Raw genomic sequence first — 18,596 nt, 5'->3', positions numbered from 1 at the left:
TCTCTTTCATTCTCTTTTCTCTCTCTCTCTCTCTTTCATTCTCTTTCACTCTATCACTTTCCCTCTTTCTTGTTCACTCGTTTTCACTCTCTCTCTCTCTCTTTCATTCTCTTCTCTCTCTCTCTCTCTCTCTCTCTCTTTCATTCTCTTTCACTTTCCCTCTTTCTCGTTCATTCGTTTTCACTTTCTCTCTCTCTCTCTCTTTCATACTGTCTCTCTCTTCCACGCTCTTTCTCTCGTTCTCACTTCCTCTCTCTCTCTCTCTCTATTTCACGGCTGATGTGGTGCATAGAAGGTATACTGGGGTGGCCGGGGGGGGGGGGATCCTAGGTGTGCTTACATCTGCTCGGATGCACGAGTGAGATTGTAGCAGTGGCGCAGTGAGCAAAACATGGCCCCGGGGCAAGGTACTTCATTGGTGCCCCCCCCCCCACCTTTTTTTTTCATAAACATCACATAGAAATGTTGGCATAATAATAATACAATACAAATACAATTTGTTAAAACAAAGATTAGCCCTATCGTTATTTGATTTTTGTATCAATAGGCCTACTAACCAAACTCATACAATAGTCACTATTTCAAAATAGTTTTTTTCATCTTCTGGGCTCCTCATTGAAAATCAACTATCAAATTGCACTAAAGTGTACATGCATTGACGACAAAGTGTGGCAAATGTTGTTTTTTTTTTTTTTTACTGTAGGTGTTGTCGAAATCTATTGAACTTAATTAAAGAAAGATAACTTTTAAAATGTCGTTAATTTGTTAGATTTTTAAAACGTCGCTACTATTCCTAATAATAGTAACAATATAATAACAATGTTAAATAAATAATTTTTTTAAAAATTCTACTGGATAAAATTATGCTTAGGTTTGTCTTTGTTTAATTGTTATTTTTTCGTTTTATTATGCCTGTATGTGTAACCTCGTTAACATTCATAAATTACTGCTATAATTAAAGTACAATAGCATTACACTTTCTCTTCATACCGTAGAAGTGTTTAGTTATACTAATATCCTAAAAAAAAAAAGAGAAAAAAAAAAAAAGAAAAAAAAATGTCTTGGATGACCCCTATGTTTGAAAGAGGGCCAATGACTGTGAATGTAAATTATGCCATCGTGAAAATGCTGATAACGAGAAACTTATGTATTTGGAATGTCCATTATTCCTTTTCCTTCAAGTTAGAAGTACTGTAAGGGACTTATTAGAAGCTAACTGTGGCAACTATGTGAATGTTAACTTGTCTATTGTTTTAAACAAGCTGCCAAAACTAAAAAGTAAAATAGTACATAACTTCAACTTGATTATTGAAGGTAAAAAATACCTCATTAATATTAAAAACAAAGCAAACTATACACTCAAAATTCTATGAGTGTAGTCTAAGGGGTTTTGAGTTTAAAATCCCCTCCAGTGGAGTTTGAAGATAAAAAAAATAACTCTTCAATATAAAAAAAGCAACTTACGCACTCAAAATGCTATGAGAGTTGCCAAAAGGGGTTTTGAGTTTAAACCCCCTTTCAGCGGGGTTTGATGCTAAAAACAAATACCTCTTTAATATAAAAAAAAAAAGCAAATTACACACTAAAATTATTTGAGCGTAGCCAAGCCAATTAGGGGTTTTGAGTGTAAACCCCTCTCCTACAGATGGCTTTTCTTAAAAGTTTAAAACTCCTGTTTTGAGATTAAAATCCCACTACAGAAAGTTTTGAGGTGGGAAAACCTCCATCTTCAATATTATTCTAAAGCAAACTACAGTTACCAAATGCTATGACCGTAGCTTAATGGGGTTTTGAATTTAAAAAAAACTACTCCAGAGATTTTTTAGTTTAAAATCCACAACAGATGATTTTGACGATAAAACTTACTTTTTCGATATAAAATCTAAAGCAAACTAAAGTCACCTAATTCCAAGAGCGTATTCAAGAGAGGTTACACATTTCTACCAGTGGCGGGGCTCCATTAATAAAGTGCATTGAATAGTCATCTGCCGAAATTGAAAAACACTAAATGTGGCTCAACAAAGATGGCTAACACAGATTTTAGGAGTCAGTTATAGAGATCGAGATCAAGGACATCCTATGCCGAATTGGGAGTCGACACCTTAGTAAGGTTGTGACAGAGTGTCGTATGAGTTTTGAGGAACATGTTTTCCGACAAAATGAATTAAACATACTAAGAGTTGCGATGACATCCTAGTACAACTTGGCGCCACTAAGGCAGTAAGAATGCATTTTAGGTTTTTGAAATAAAACTTTTAATAGCAGGAAAATTTATTGTAGATACCTCCGAATATTCATTTTGTTGGCTTTCAATAGCAGAAATAGTGCTTGGCTCCAAGCGCTCCCCAAAACCCTTGCTGGCAATGGCGGGGAGTCTACAATTATTCCACTAACTCCAGGATGAAACATTCTAGGGCATAATAAACTTCTTTCGAAAGAATGAAGGGTCAGAATGTAATAAAGATCATGTACACACACACACACACAGTTACATATTATTATTTTTTCGCTGGGGGGAGGGGGGGAGGGGGGGGCGGGGGTGGGAGAAAAAAAATCCCCCCCCCGAAAAAAATCCTGGCTACGCCCATGATATATATATATATATATATATATATATATATAATATATATATAGGTCTGTGAATCGATCAATCGCGGATAAGAATTTGTTTCCGGTTTATAGTCTAGATATAATATAGATGTATAAATCTATGACCAAAACTTTGTGCTTGAGTAATCTATGACTTGGTCCAATCTCTTTCTATATATATATATATAGGTCTCTAGCGGTGGCTCATTGAGTACGGTTCAAACAGTCTCAAATCAAGTATAGAACAGAGCAGAGCCGTCCCAAAATGATTTTTTTAAAAATCAAATCTTGTCTCCTTCACGTCTGCACTATGTGGGCAGTCAGTGCGATTGTGTGGCGTGTGTTTGGGGGGAGGGGGAGATAGAAAACCCTTATGCGGAAAGGAGTGATATTGTTTTGGGGGGGGGGGTGATTGTGGAAAAAAAAGGAAATGGGGTCAGAGGTTGACGAAAGATTTGACAGTCAGAAGGACCTGGAGAGGGGAACATTAAAAAGGAAGGGGGGGGGGGGACATTTCTTCGAGTCTGTCAATGCAGACGTTGAGTGACCATTTGTCGCATGAGTGACTGCAGCTTGAAATGGACTTGTGTTGACCATTGGCGTGGAGGGTGGGAGAGTCCAAAAAGGGCGGCCGGGGGGGGGCGCTAAATTGATCATTAGAGGACTTTCCAGAAGGACGTGGAGTGGACATGATGCGTTTGTAATGAACTCACAGTCACGTGGTCAGGCAGCACGTGCATTAAAGATCAGCCAGCTGAGATGGGCGATTTTTTGGCCTGGGAGAGTGATTCAAAAAAATTTTCAAATATTAATTCTCCACTGTTTCAACTCCTGTTCAGGAGTTATGTGTACAATCTCAGCACCGACCTGCATCAACTATGACCACAGTCATGAGCCATATATCCTTTGGGGAAAACAAATCACCTCGTAGCTTGGGTATGAAAAAGGTTATTTTTGAGTACGCTGATAGACAAATGCGTCGCTTCTTCGGAGCCGGCCTTAGATCATGCGAAGTGATTAGGGTGGCCCCAAATGAAATAGTAAAACAAAAAAATTAAGACCTAAAAATAAGCAATGAATATAAAAAAAACTTCCTGAATCTATATCAACAAATAAGTTAAATTCACAAAGCTATGATAGCAATAATGGGATTCATGGACGGTTCATGATCACCAGACTAGAAATAATGGGATTCATGGACGGTTCATGATCACCAGACTAGAAATAATGGGATTCATGGACGGTTCATGATCACCAGACTAGAAATAACGGTTTGACATTCACCAGAACGAAGAAACAATTTGGTCTTCTAACATACGTAGATCTAAAATCTAAACATTCACGAATAAAACTTGAATCACAAGAAAGACTGAATTAGAGCTAGGCTAGTAGACATAGAGCCCCAGAGTTCTGCTATGTTGAGAACGAGGCTAGTAGACATAGAGCCATACAGTTTTGCTATGTTGAGAACGAGGCTAGTAGACATAGAGCCCCAGAGTTCTGCTATGTTGAGAACGAGGCTAGTAGACATAGAGCCATACAGTTTTGCTATGTTGAGAACGAGGCTAGCAGACATAGAGCCCCAGAGTTCTGCTATGTTGAGAACGAGGCTAGTAGACATAGAGCCATAGAGTTCTGCTATGTTGAGAATGAGGCTAGTAGACATAGACTTCATAGAGCCCCAGAGATCTGCTATGTTGAGAACGAGGCTAGTAGACATAGAGCCATAGAGTTCTGCTATGTTGAGAACGAGGCTAGTAGACATAGAGCCATACAGTTTTGCTATGTTGAGAACGAGGCTAGTAGACATAGAGCCATAGAGTTCGGCTATGTTGAGAACGAGGCTAGTAGACATAGATCCATAGAGTTCTGCTGTGTTTGAGAACGAGGCTAGTAGACATAGAGCCATAGAGTTCTGCTATGTTGAGAACGAGGCTAGTAAATATAGAGCCCCAGAGTACTGCTATGTTGAGAACGAGGCTAGCAGACATAGAGCCCCAGAGTTCTGCTATGTTGAGAACGAGGCTAGCAGACATAGAGCCCCAGTTATCTGCTATGTTGAGAACAAGGCTAGTAGATATAGAGCCCCAGAGTTCTGCTATGTTGAGAACGAGGCTAGTATACATAGAGCCCCAGAGTTCTGCTATGTTGAGAACGAGGCTAGTAGACATAGAGCCATAGAGTTCGGCTATGTTGAGAACGAGGCTAGTAGACATAGATCCATAGAGTTCTGCTATGTTGAGAACGAGGCTAGTAGACATAGATCCACAGAGTTCTGCTATGTTGAGAACGAGGCTAGCAGACATAGAGCCATAGACTTATGCTATGTTGAGAACGAGGCTAGTAGACATAGATCCATAGAGTTCTGCTATGTTGAGAACGAGGCTAGCAGACATAGAGCCATAGACTTATGCTATGTTGAGAACGAGGCTAGCAGACATACAGCCATATATTGGGAACGAGGCTTCTTTGAATATACTCTTACAGTGATGCCCAAACTACGGCCAGCGGGCTACATCCGGAACGTTAAGGGGATGCTTTATTTCTGGATACTTCTGTCAACGTAAAATGAAGTCGTAGAGTCTCGGTTTTAATAGGACACGGAGATCTTTTATTTTGCATTGACGCGGGCCGTGACATAAATGTTTTAATTTCATGTGGCCCCTTGAAACAAATAGAGATTAGTTTATATTTACATGTGCTCCATTCGTTTCTTCACAAATATGACATGCTTTTATATCAGTGATTCCCAAAGTGGTCAATATAGACTTCAGGGGACTACGAAGACTTCCAAGGGGTCTACGAGACTACAAAGTTTGGGAACCACTGTTTTAGATATTAACGCTTTGAGAAGGTAAGGGCCGCCAAAAAAAAAACTTTCCAAGGTCTCCACTTAATAAAATTCAGCGCTGAGTTTATCAGCTAGACAGTTGAGGCAACACGTTTAGGACTATTAATGATAAGAAAGACAAAAAAAAAAACGCAACAACAGTGAATGGATTATTTAGGACAACAAAAGAAATAAGTATATTTAATAAGAAAACACAAGAAAAAGTTTAGTTATTACTGAAAATTAAAAAAAAAAAAACTTCCCTATTATTGAAATCTAGAAAAATAGTTCATTTCTCTAAAAGGTTTTTACGTCCAGGTCTGTAATCCAAGGACAGTGGTTCCATTACCTAACGAAAACCAATCTAATCCCTCCGCCATAAGAAATAGTTCCTAATATCTCGGGTTCGAATCCCGATTACGACTTGGGTTTTGAATTTTGGAATTTTTAGAGCGCCATTGAGTCCACGATAGTCCACCCAACTCTTATGGGTAGCTAAAATAGCTGGCGATTGGTCGTTGTACTGGTCACATGTAAAAAAAAAAATGTAAAGTTTCCCTTTCAGACCTAACGATCTATGGGGTAGATGATGTTAAGGTCATCTATTTCTATGGCCGACGGTTAATGAGCAGTGTGCCATGTGGCCAGCACAACGACCAATCGCCTTTACTTTCTCCAACTAAAATCAGGTACTTATTAGAGTTGGGTGGACTCAGGGACGCCCTAAAAATCCAGAAATTCAAAATCCCAGCCTTCACCGAGATTCGAACCCTGGACCTCAGGTTCACCACTTAACCACTCAGTCACCGCGCCTCCCCCCCCCCCCAACTGGTCACATGACACCCACGTTAATTGTGCTCCACAGAAACAGATGAACTTTACATCTATAGATCACGAGGTCAGAAATGGGTACTTTACTTTCTACTAACGCGAGACCTCGTCCAGTCAGACTAACTAGAAAGAACTAATAAAATCATATACATGTCAGTATAAAAAGTTGAAAAATACTCACATGATTTGATTCGATGTTAAGATAATTTAAGATAATGCTAAAAATAGCAACATTCTGGGGTTTTTTTTATAATAGAACTAACTCCATTTTTAAAACGTTATTTCTCCCACTTCCCGTTCTCTGATCAAGTTGAAACTTTGCCTCAAGTATTCATTGTCCCTAATACCAATGAATCAATTGAAGAATTAATCAATTAGTCAATTAATTATTGGTAATTAATTATTTCGGTTGATATAGAAAACGGGAAATAAATTTTACATTATTGAAAGATCTTGTTGTGAATATGGAGTTCTTCCCATTAGGTAATTTTGTTTTTAAAAAGTATTTTTATATTTCGCTTGATTTCAAAACGCGCTTAGATTTAGCGTGGCCACTTGGATTACTAGCACTTGCAAATATCTTGACCACCAAACGAACTAATCGAAACCACCGGAGACTTCGGGTGGTCAGTTCTGTATTGAATTAGCGGGGCGCCGGACATCAGTGTCATTCGGCACTGATTGGCTGGTAGATTTGTCCAGGTCGTCCCATGAGGAGTAATTGTGTCCGGTGACAAAACGACAAAGAACTGAGTGTCACGTACGAACAGACCGTCACTTACAACTGAACATTCTCGACAGGGGAGACAAGCAAGGTGTATTGGACGAAAGCTGATTGTTTATTATGTTCAACAAGGCAATAGCGGAATACAATTTATTCAGTTACTTCCCTTGAACTACCGGCAACACGTAGGACATTCTCTCCCTTACTTATTTCATCACACACTACTTACTATGCTATATTTACACTTTTTGAATATTTGAAACAAGATCTGGCTTTTTAAAAAAAAAAAAACGATAGAAGCAAAATTTCAAAAAAAAATATAAAAAAAAATATTTCTTTATTTTGCTAGTGCTGAAGGTACTAATTTGCTTTGTCAAAAAATTTAAATGAGTTCAAAAAAAAACAACAACAAAAGAAACAGCTTAAGCTTTGTTTACATATTAGCCGCCGTCTAAATGTGAAAACGGCAATGTATAGAACAGATCTATATTAAGGTCATCTGTTTTTCTGGCCGAAAGTTAACGAGGGTGTCATGTGACTAGCACAGCGACCAACCACCTTTACTTTCCCACCAAATGATGTCATGTAACCATTAGATTTGGGTGGACTTATGGACTTCCTGAGAATCCCGAAATTTCAAAATAACAGTCTTCAAAGACCCCTCGATTCGGAACGTCCGTCCTTACTGCTCTGCCAATCCTATAAGAAAGAAATTGTTTTTAATACGTTACCCTCTTAGAAGTGATTAACCATGGTAGATTACATCTTTTTCTTTCTCTCCCCTTCTCTGTCTCTTTCTCTCTTACTCTCTCTTTTTTCTCTCTTTCTGTCTCTCATTTTCTCTTCTTTCTCTCATTTTCTCTTCTTTCTCTCCTTTTCTCTCTCCTCTCTCTTTCTCTCTCTCCTCTCTCTTTCTCTCTCTCCTCTCTCTTTTTCTCTCTCTCTCCTCCTCTCTTTCTCTCTCCTCTCTCTTTCTCCTCTCTCTTTCTCTCTCTTTCTCCCTTTCTCTCTCTTCTCTCTCTTTCTCTCTCTCCTCTCTCTCTCCTCTCTCTTTCTCTCTCTCTTTCACCCTCTCCCTCTCCGTCTCTCTCTTCTTTCTCTCTCTCTTTATCTCTCTTTCTCTCTCTCTCTCTCTTTTTCTCCTGCACTCGTGCAGCTCTCATGTAGTGTTAGACTTTAATAACTCGTTACCCGCCTTGGGAGCCAGGGGGGTTTAAAGGTACTTCTCAGTCTCTTCATACTCCGGAGATTGGGCGCTGAGAGTGGGGCGTCTCTAGCACAGGATCGTGCGTGCGTGTGACCTGTAACTGTAATTACCCTTTTCTTAGCCTCCCCCCTCCTCAAAGCATAACTCGCATAGCCACCCCCCCCCCCTTCTCCACTTTTTAGCATGAGCACGGTCTAGTCGCCATCTTAAGTCGGCGTGTAGAGCGTCTTCAGAAGTAGGCTCTGCCTGGGATTAGTCGTTGTTAGCACACTCCTTGAGGTGCTCGGTGTCCCCCATGGAGCTCCCTAGCTTAGTGCCCCTAAAGCGCTTGTGGCAAAGTTTGTCAAATATTCCTCCTCCACCCTCCCCCACCAACCCCCATCTGAAGCATCAATCACTCCCCCACTCCGATTCCCTCTTTTTCTTTTTTTCAAGATGAGAGGTGAGTGGGATTACGTCCGTGTTGGAAAAAAAATATTAAAGGGAGAGAATATGAAAGAAATGAAAACTAACAAACAAACAAGAGAGATTGTTCTAAGAAAATTGTGCTGAGACTTGCAAAGACCTCAGAGGCACAACATTTGTTATAGTTTTGTGTGGGGCACGTAAGGTGGGAATGAGACAAGTGGGGGTGGAAGTCACGTGATATGGGTAAGAATTGTTACTAAGTTTATTAAATTACTTTTTTTTATAGTTGAACAAAAAAGTAGGCGGAAAAAAAAAAAAACAAAAAAACAAAGCGTAAATAGTCATAATTGAGAAAGGTCACTATAAGCAGCCTAACTTTATAGTTACTATAAGCAGCCTACCTTTACAGCCGCTATGAGCAGCCTATCTTTACAGTCACTATAAGCAGCCTACCTTTACAGTTACTATAAGCAGCCTACCTTTACAGCCACTATAAGCAGCCTACCTTTACAACCACTATAAGCAGCCTACCTTTACAGCCACTATAAGCAGCCTACCTTTACAGCCACTATAAGCAGCCTACCTTTACAGTTACTATAAGCAGCCTACCTTTACAGCCACTATAAGCAGCCTACCTTTACAGTTACTATAAGCAGCCTACCTTTACAGTTACAATATCAAAAATAATTCTTGAGATAACACTTGCCTATATAAATCTACGTGTGGGAGTATGTCATGGCCCAATCAGGGCAAGACCATTCATTATAGAAGGCTGACCTGCAACCAGTAGCAGGGGGAGGGGGGGGGTCCGAATTTGAAAATCCCCCGGGTCCCCACGTGAGGGGGCCCCCAAATGAGTGTCCAAAATTTATTTAAATTAAATATTAAGCCAATGCCATGTTGTCTTGCTATTCAAGCTATTCATGTAAATTAGTGACCATGTTGCATGTATTCCACACATTAGGCTTTTATATTTATTAAGTACATTATCTCATGGCAAGATGTCGAATGTCAAAATGCAGGGGCCCTAAAGAGGCCTAGCCCCCCCCCCCCCCGGGGCCCCAAAATCCTTGCAACGCCACTGCCTGCAACGTCACAACCTGTGGGTAGTTTAGACTAATAACTCGTTGTCACGTCACAAGTCTGTGACCTGTTTGGTCCAAAGAAATGGAAATTTAGTTTGACTACAATGGACCGCCTCAACGTAACTACTGGATGGCTGCCTGGTCGTGCGGTTTGCGCGCTGACTGTCGTTCGGATTTATCGATGGTCGAGGGTTCAAATCCTGCCCGCTCCCATCCCCCGTCGTCCTGCGGGAGGTTTGGACTAGGAAGTAAACTATCTTCAACTCTGAAGGAACATCCGAAACATGTCAAACAAACAAAACAATAATAACATTATAGATGCAAATGCGAACATTCACATTATGAAACATATACCCACTCACAACCAGCGCTTTATGAATTAGACTTCTATGTTACTATGTACATCTCGATGACGACAGATGATCTTGTAACACTCTGACCGAAAGTGAGATAAAGGAGTTTTTAAATCTTTCAGTTTTAGTCTTAATAGAAAGGAGGCGACCACTTCGTTCAGATCTGATGTTAACTGTGGTTTAATGGGTGCAGGTTGTCTTTAAGGATCGTGTTGTTGTTTTTTAAAGTTCTTCAAGAGATGGTAGCGTGTTTGAGCGATAAACAGATGATTTTTTTTAATTGGTCTATTTATCACGTGACTATCACAAGTAAAACAGTACGATGTGGACACGCCTAGCCATCGTGACAGCATTAGATTCGGCAAGCCAAGCGGCTATTTCTTTTAGTTTCACGTCGTGAGTACTATCCGCGTGTAATAAATATAACAAACTTCGTGGATGATGTCCACGGACAATTGGCTAGACAATTTTCAAAATCAATCATATTGTAACCTTTTTTAGCCTTTCGGCAGACGAGAGCTATTCACGCGTGCTATTACTGATCTTCTTCATATTCAATTATGTCTGCAGGCGACCAGTAGGCGAAATTGATTAATTATAGCTACAAAGCAGGCCAGTTTAGTCCACTCCCCCCTACCCCCCTTTTTTTTTGTCTTTCTCCACCCACGCGCCTTGCACGTGACGCAGATAACAACAAAACCTGCAATTAGCGAATGAGGTGCCCCCTTGAGCTCCCCAGAGGTAATGGCGCCCCGTTAATTATGACCAGGGGTGCAGTGGCCTTGCTTCGTTAAGGAGTTCAGTGGGCGAGGGTGTAGTCTCTGGACATGTGTGGCGAACGGACACAAGACACCGCCCCATCTGGTGGAGCTCCCCTAGCTAAATATTATCAGAGGGCAGAGATTTGGCGGAGGGGGCCATGACACAATACATATGTTAACCAGTGACGTCAATGCGAGCTTTTCAAGCATTGGATAATTCAAAGACTATAGTTAGCATGTCTACACTATTCAGTGGCGTAGCTAAGGTATATGATGCCCAGTGCGGCAGATCCTCTTGATGCCCACCCACCCCCACCCCAAAAAAAGAAATAAAACAGCAAAAAGACGTTTTTCTTTCCAAACTAATGTACATTCATTGTTAAAAGTATGGCTAATTCGAAAACGTTTAATAAAAAGCAGTAAAAATGAATCTTACTTTCTTGCTGGCCAACCAAGTACTTACTTACTTTCTTGCTGGCCAACCAAGTACTTACTTACTTTCTTGCTGGCCAACCAAGTACTTACTTACTTTCTTGCTGGCCAACCAAGTACTTACTTACTTTCTTGCTGGCCAACCAAGTACTTACTTACTTTCTTGCTGGCCAACCAAGTACTTACTTACTTTCTTGCTGGCAAACCAAGTACTTACTTACTTTCTTGCTGGCCAACCAAGTACTTACTTACTTTCTTGCTGGCCAACCAAGTACTTACTTTCTTGCTGGCCAACCAAGTACTTACTTTCTTTCTTGCTGGCCAACCAAGTACTTACTTACTTTCTTGCTGGCCAACAAAGTACTTACTTACTTTCTTGCTGGCAAACCAAGTACTTACTTACTTTCTTGCTGGCCAACCAAGTACTTACTTACTTTCTTGCTGGCCAACCAATGTATATTGTTTTTCATCACCTCTTGTTTAACGGACAAAAGTGCCCAATTAGTGAGCCGCACATTTCTCATCGTGGATTGTAATTAATTTTTGATCGACGCACGCCTATAGCCACACTTACCGCAACTGTCAGAAATATGCAAATAAAGACAGTATGCTTTGAAAATAAAATAACAATATGTACCAGGTGTCTGAGAAGAAATTGGGCGCGTAAAAGTGCGTTGCCTTTATATTATAGATTAAAAGAAAACTAGTAAATTTGATTCAAGCTGCTTACATTTAGTTTAAAAAAAAATATAGGAGATGAACAAAGTAGAAAAAAAAAGAAATTTCACTTTACATTTCAAATACAGTAGTTAGTCTTTGTTCGTATATGTACAATGTATTGCTTTTACTGAGACAGTTTATCTTTAGTTTGATGCCCCTCACCACTAATAAACAACATAAAAAAAGAAATATTTATTATTAATAATAATTTTACATGTGTATTATGAAGTGTATGTGCATGTTTATGATGTAACCACGAGAAAAGGAGAGCGGATGTTTTTGGTTGTATAGGCTGAAGAGTTTTTTTTTTTTTTTTTTTTTTTTTTTTTTTTTTTTTAAAAGATAGTTTTATGAAGTTCATTTAACTCTTTCTCTCCGTAATTATTTACCACATTCTGGTGAAATCAACGTTGGTATCATCAGTTAGGAGAGAAAAAGTTAAATTTCTACATTACGAATCTAATACGAAAAACATCGGTTTAGTTGGACTAGATGTTTGGAGCTACAAAGCAACGAGTTGACAACAACATATGGTGGCGAAGAAGAAGAATAGAAAGAAAGAAGAATAGAAAGAAAGAAGAATAGAAAGAAAGAAGAAGAGAAAGAAAGAAGAATAGAAAGAAAGAAGAATAGAAAGAAAGAAGAAGAGAAAGAAAGAAGAATAGAAAGAAAGAAGAATAGAAAGAAAGAAGATTAGAAAGAAAGAAGAATAGAAAGAAAGAAGAATAGAAAGAAAGAAGAAGAGAGAGAAAGAAAGAAGAATAGAAAGAAAGAAGAATAGAAAGAAAGAAGAATAGAAAGAAAGAAGGATAGAAAGAAAGAAGAATAGAAAGAAAGTTGATTAGAAAGAGTGACATATTGATGTTGGAACTGAAAGAAAAAATAGAATCAACATATACAGAGTCAGAAGACACAATTGAAAGGAACGCCCATTGTAAAATGTTTGTAAAATGTTTTACATGTTTCGGATGTTCCTTCAGAGTTGAAGATAATTACTTCCTAGTCCAAACCTCCCGCAGGACGACGGGGGATGGGAGCGGGCAGGGTTTGAACCCTCGACCATCGATAAATGTGAACGACAGTCCAGCGCGCAAACCGAACGACCAGGCAGCCATCCTGATACATTGATACACTACATTAGAATATGGACATAGATGCCAAACGTAAACATGAAATATTAACATATAGTGTCACAGTGAAAAGGACTGTTCTCACGAGAACGGACAAGTTGCTAGCAACAAGTTACTACACACGTGACCCTTTAGACTTGCCACGTGATATTTCATCAGTTTTCCCTAGCCCTGAACATCACACAATTATGTACATCTCAGAGAAACTACAAAGCTCAGACTGTCTCCATCAGCGGAATTTTTATACGGCGCATTTTCAAGTTAACTGCTATTCCAACGATTTCGTTAAACCAAGCTTTGTATGGAACTATTTATAGTTATAGATCTAATTCTACTACTCTACAGTTTATGTCACTGTTATAGTTACGTCACTTGGGGTTGTCAAGTTCTTTGAGTTGGTGGTGTTGTGTGGTGCAGTTTTGCAGAGAGCCTGGATAGAAAGAGTCGTTACAATATACACATGGTCGGATTTAAAGGGAAACTCCGATGGTTTTGACAGTTTTTGATATAATATGTGTTTTGATTTACAAATAATGAATATATTATTATTTTGTTTTTATTTGCAATAATAACTTAGTAGGCTAATTGATATTTTTCTGACGTAATTTTCCTGCGCATCCAAAACGGTCAGATTTTCACCGGGTTTCTATGTGACGTCACACATGCCTATTAATTTAATCTATTGACTTACTGTATAACGGAAAACCATACAGCAAATTTAACATTCTCGTAAAAGAAATATATCTTCGTCTAAGCAGTTAGATCTAGGATCTTGTAAGCAAAGAAAAAATGCGTGTTAAAGGAGATTTACATGCTTGACTAACCACGGCAGTGTGTATTTTCTTGCCTGACCACACAACACACAACAAACACAATCGCTTGGTTGTCTTGTCATGACTGACTTCACGTATTCTAGACTAGCCTTACACTGACCAGTTTGTTCAAATCAGTCAGACCTGCGATCTAATTACTTCTTGGGACAGGGAGGGGCTTAGATGACAATGTTAATTTTTTCTCGAGTTGGTTGTCCTAATGCTTTTAAATCTATCTATCTGTATATAACTGTACCATAGCGCTTGACTAGGCCGTCACTAAGCCTAACAGCTACTGTAAGAATGAAACGATACGATTGGTCAAATCTAGTTTCCTTTTCAGTATTGTTGATGGAAGTGACGTATGCCTAACCTAAAAACAAAATCTCAAAGAACCCCGTTTTTTTTTTTGGAGATGTCAAGAATTTACTGACTAATTTATTAAATATAAATGTTTCTAAGCATTTAAATAAAAAATGGTAAAATGTTTACTATTACAACTTTTTACTTAGAATTTAAATATGTCAATAACTCAAATTTGAAAAACCATCAACGTTTCCCTTTAAGAAAGGGCAGGTGGGACAATAGACTTTTACGGTTAGTTTTTGTTGTTTTGTATCTTTGTCGGAATTCAACTTTCTTTTATATCACATTTTTACCGAAAACTCCTGAAATTTCAATATTACGGTTGGCAACAACACTATTGTGGTTAAGTGTACTCTTGAGGCGTGCAAATAATATATTAATGAGGCTCCGGATTTACGGCAGTGCGTCAACCCAGGGCTGTATCTCTCCCCCCCCCCAACTCAAAATCTCTGAAATATGACAGCCTTTTAGATTATGAGTTATCCATTAATAAGTGGATTTTTATTAAAGCTTTCGAACAAGTGTAGGGGCCTCCATAATAATCTTGCCCGGAGACTCACTAACTCCCTTTGCTATCTCAGTCTTTAGTTACTTATGAGATGTCAGATATTGTTAAGTATTACTTAGCTCCTTTTAGTTTGTGCAGCACAGAGTGTCTTGAGTGTCTGAGAGTCATAACATAAGTCAATGCCAGAGAGCGCCTATGTTGCACCCCATGCGTAGGCCTAAAAGTTCTTACAGAGAGCGCCTATGTTGCACCCCATGCGTAGGCCTTAAAGTTCTTACAGAGAGCGCCTATGTTGCACCCCATGCGTAGGCCTAAAAGTTCTTACAGAGAGCGCCTATGTTGCACCCTACATGTAGGCAATAAAGTTCTTACAGAGAGTGTGCCTATGTTGCACCCCACATGTAGGCCATAAGGTTCTTACAGAGAGTGCGCCTATGTTGCACCCCACATGTAGGCCATAAAGTTCTTACAGAGAGCGTCTATGTTGCACCCCACATGTAGGCAATAAAGTTCTTACAGAGAGCGCCTATGTTGCACCCTACATGTAGGCAATAAAGTTCTTACAGAGAGCGCCTATGTTGCACCCCACATGTAGGCCTTAAAGTACGTACAGAGAGCGCCTATGTTGCACCCCACATGTAGGCCTTAAAGTACGTATAGAGAGCGCCTATGTTGCACCCCACATGTAGGCCTTAAAGTACGTACAGAGAGCGCCTATGTTGCACCCCACATGTAGGCCTTAAAGTACGTACAGAGAGCGCCTATGTTGCACCCCACATGTAGGCCTTAAAGTACGTACAGAGAGCGCCTATGTTGCACCCCACATGTAGGCAATAAAGTTCTTACAGAGAGCGCCTATGTTGCACCCCACATGTAGGCAATAAAGTTCTTACAGAGAGCGCCTATGTTGCACCCCACATGTAGCATGTAGGCCATAAAGTTCTTACAGAGAGCGCCTATGTTGCACCCTACATGTAGGCAATAAAGTTCTTACAGAGAGCGCCTATGTTGCACCCCACATGTAGGCCATAAAGTTCTTACAGAGAGCGCCTATGTTGCACCCCACATGTAGGCCTTAAAGTACGTACAGAGAGCGCCTATGTTGCACCCCACATGTAGGCCATAAAGTTCTTACAGAGAGTGCCTATGTTGCACCCTACATGTAGGCAATAAAGTTCTTACAGAGAGCGCCTATGTTGCACCCCACATGTAGGCCATAAAGTTCTTACAGAGAGCGCCTATGTTGCACCCCACATGTAGGCCTTAAAGTACGTACAGAGAGCGCCTATGTTGCACCCCACATGTAGGCCTTAAAGTACGTACAGAGAGCGCCTATGTTGCACCCCACATGTAGGCCTTAAAGTACGTACAGAGAGCGCCTATGTTGCACCCACATGTAGGCAATAAAGTTCTCACAGAGAGCGCCTATGTTGCACCCCACATGTAGGCCTTAAAGTACGTATAGAGAGCGCCTATGTTGCACCCCACATGTAGGCCTTAAAGTACGTACAGAGAGCGCCTATGTTGCACCCCACATGTAGGCCTTAAAGTACGTACAGAGAGCGCCTATGTTGCACCCCACATGTAGGCCTTAAAGTACGTACAGAGAGCGCCTATGTTGCACCCACATGTAGGCAATAAAGTTCTCACAGAGAGCGCCTATGTTGCACCCCACATGTAGGCAATAAAGTTCTTACAGAGAGCGCCTATGTTGCACCCTACATGTAGGCCTTAAAGTTCTTACAGAGAGCGCCTATGTTGCACCCTACACGTAGGCCATAAAGTTCTTACAGAGAGCGCCTATGTTGCACCCTACACGTAGGCCATAAAGTTCTTACAGAGAGCGCCTATGTTGCACCCTACATGTAGGCAATAAAGTTCTTACAGAGAGCGCCTATGTTGCACCCCACATGTAGGCCTTAAAGTTCTTACAGAGAGCGTCTATGTTGCACCCTACATGTAGGCCATAAAGTTCTTACAGAGAGCGTCTATGTTGCACCCCACATGTAGGCAATAATGTTCTTACAGAGAGCGCCTATGTTGCACCCCACATGTAGGCCTTAAAGTTCTTACAGAGAGCGTCTATGTTGCACCCTACATGTAGGCCATAAAGTTCTTACAGTGAGCGTCTATGTTGCACCCCACATGTAGGCAATAAAGTTCTTACAGAGAGCGCCTATGTTGCACCCCACATGTAGGCCTTAAAGTTCTTACAGTGAGCGTCTATGTTGCACCCCACATGTAGGCAATATAGTTCTTACAGAGAGCGTCTATGTTGCACCCCACATGTAGGCCTTAAAGTACGTACAGAGAGCGCCTATGTTGCACCCCACATGTAGGCCTTAAAGTACGTACAGAGAGCGCCTATGTTGCACCCCACATGTAGGCCTTAAAGTACGTACAGAGAGCGCCTATGTTGCACCCCACATGTAGGCAATAAAGTTCTTACAGAGAGCGCCTATGTTGCACCCCACATGTAGGCAATAAAGTTCTTACAGAGAGCGCCTATGTTGCACCCCACATGTAGCATGTAGGCCATAAAGTTCTTACAGAGAGCGCCTATGTTGCACCCTACATGTAGGCAATAAAGTTCTTACAGAGAGCGCCTATGTTGCACCCCACATGTAGGCCATAAAGTTCTTACAGAGAGCGCCTATGTTGCACCCCACATGTAGGCCTTAAAGTACGTACAGAGAGCGCCTATGTTGCACCCCACATGTAGGCCATAAAGTTCTTACAGAGAGTGCCTATGTTGCACCCTACATGTAGGCAATAAAGTTCTTACAGAGAGCGCCTATGTTGCACCCCACATGTAGGCCATAAAGTTCTTACAGAGAGCGCCTATGTTGCACCCCACATGTAGGCCTTAAAGTACGTACAGAGAGCGCCTATGTTGCACCCCACATGTAGGCCTTAAAGTACGTACAGAGAGCGCCTATGTTGCACCCCACATGTAGGCCTTAAAGTACGTACAGAGAGCGCCTATGTTGCACCCACATGTAGGCAATAAAGTTCTCACAGAGAGCGCCTATGTTGCACCCCACATGTAGGCCATAAAGTTCTTACAGAGAGCGCCTATGTTGCACCCCACATGTAGGCCTTAAAGTACGTACAGAGAGCGCCTATGTTGCACCCCACATGTAGGCCTTAAAGTACGTACAGAGAGCGCCTATGTTGCACCCCACATGTAGGCCTTAAAGTACGTACAGAGAGCGCCTATGTTGCACCCACATGTAGGCAATAAAGTTCTCACAGAGAGCGCCTATGTTGCACCCCACATGTAGGCAATAAAGTTCTTACAGAGAGCGCCTATGTTGCACCCTACATGTAGGCCTTAAAGTTCTTACAGAGAGCGCCTATGTTGCACCCTACACGTAGGCCATAAAGTTCTTACAGAGAGCGCCTATGTTGCACCCTACACGTAGGCCATAAAGTTCTTACAGAGAGCGCCTATGTTGCACCCTACATGTAGGCAATAAAGTTCTTACAGAGAGCGCCTATGTTGCACCCCACATGTAGGCCTTAAAGTTCTTACAGAGAGCGTCTATGTTGCACCCTACATGTAGGCCATAAAGTTCTTACAGAGAGCGTCTATGTTGCACCCCACATGTAGGCAATAATGTTCTTACAGAGAGCGCCTATGTTGCACCCCACATGTAGGCCTTAAAGTTCTTACAGAGAGCGTCTATGTTGCACCCTACATGTAGGCCATAAAGTTCTTACAGTGAGCGTCTATGTTGCACCCCACATGTAGGCAATAAAGTTCTTACAGAGAGCGCCTATGTTGCACCCCACATGTAGGCCTTAAAGTTCTTACAGTGAGCGTCTATGTTGCACCCC

Source organism: Biomphalaria glabrata, chromosome 8 (assembly GCF_947242115.1).
Source record: "Biomphalaria glabrata chromosome 8, xgBioGlab47.1, whole genome shotgun sequence".
NCBI classification, from domain to species: domain Eukaryota; kingdom Metazoa; phylum Mollusca; class Gastropoda; family Planorbidae; genus Biomphalaria; species Biomphalaria glabrata.
The sequence above is the reverse complement of the archived record's forward strand: the minus strand, read 5'-3'. Positions refer to the sequence as shown.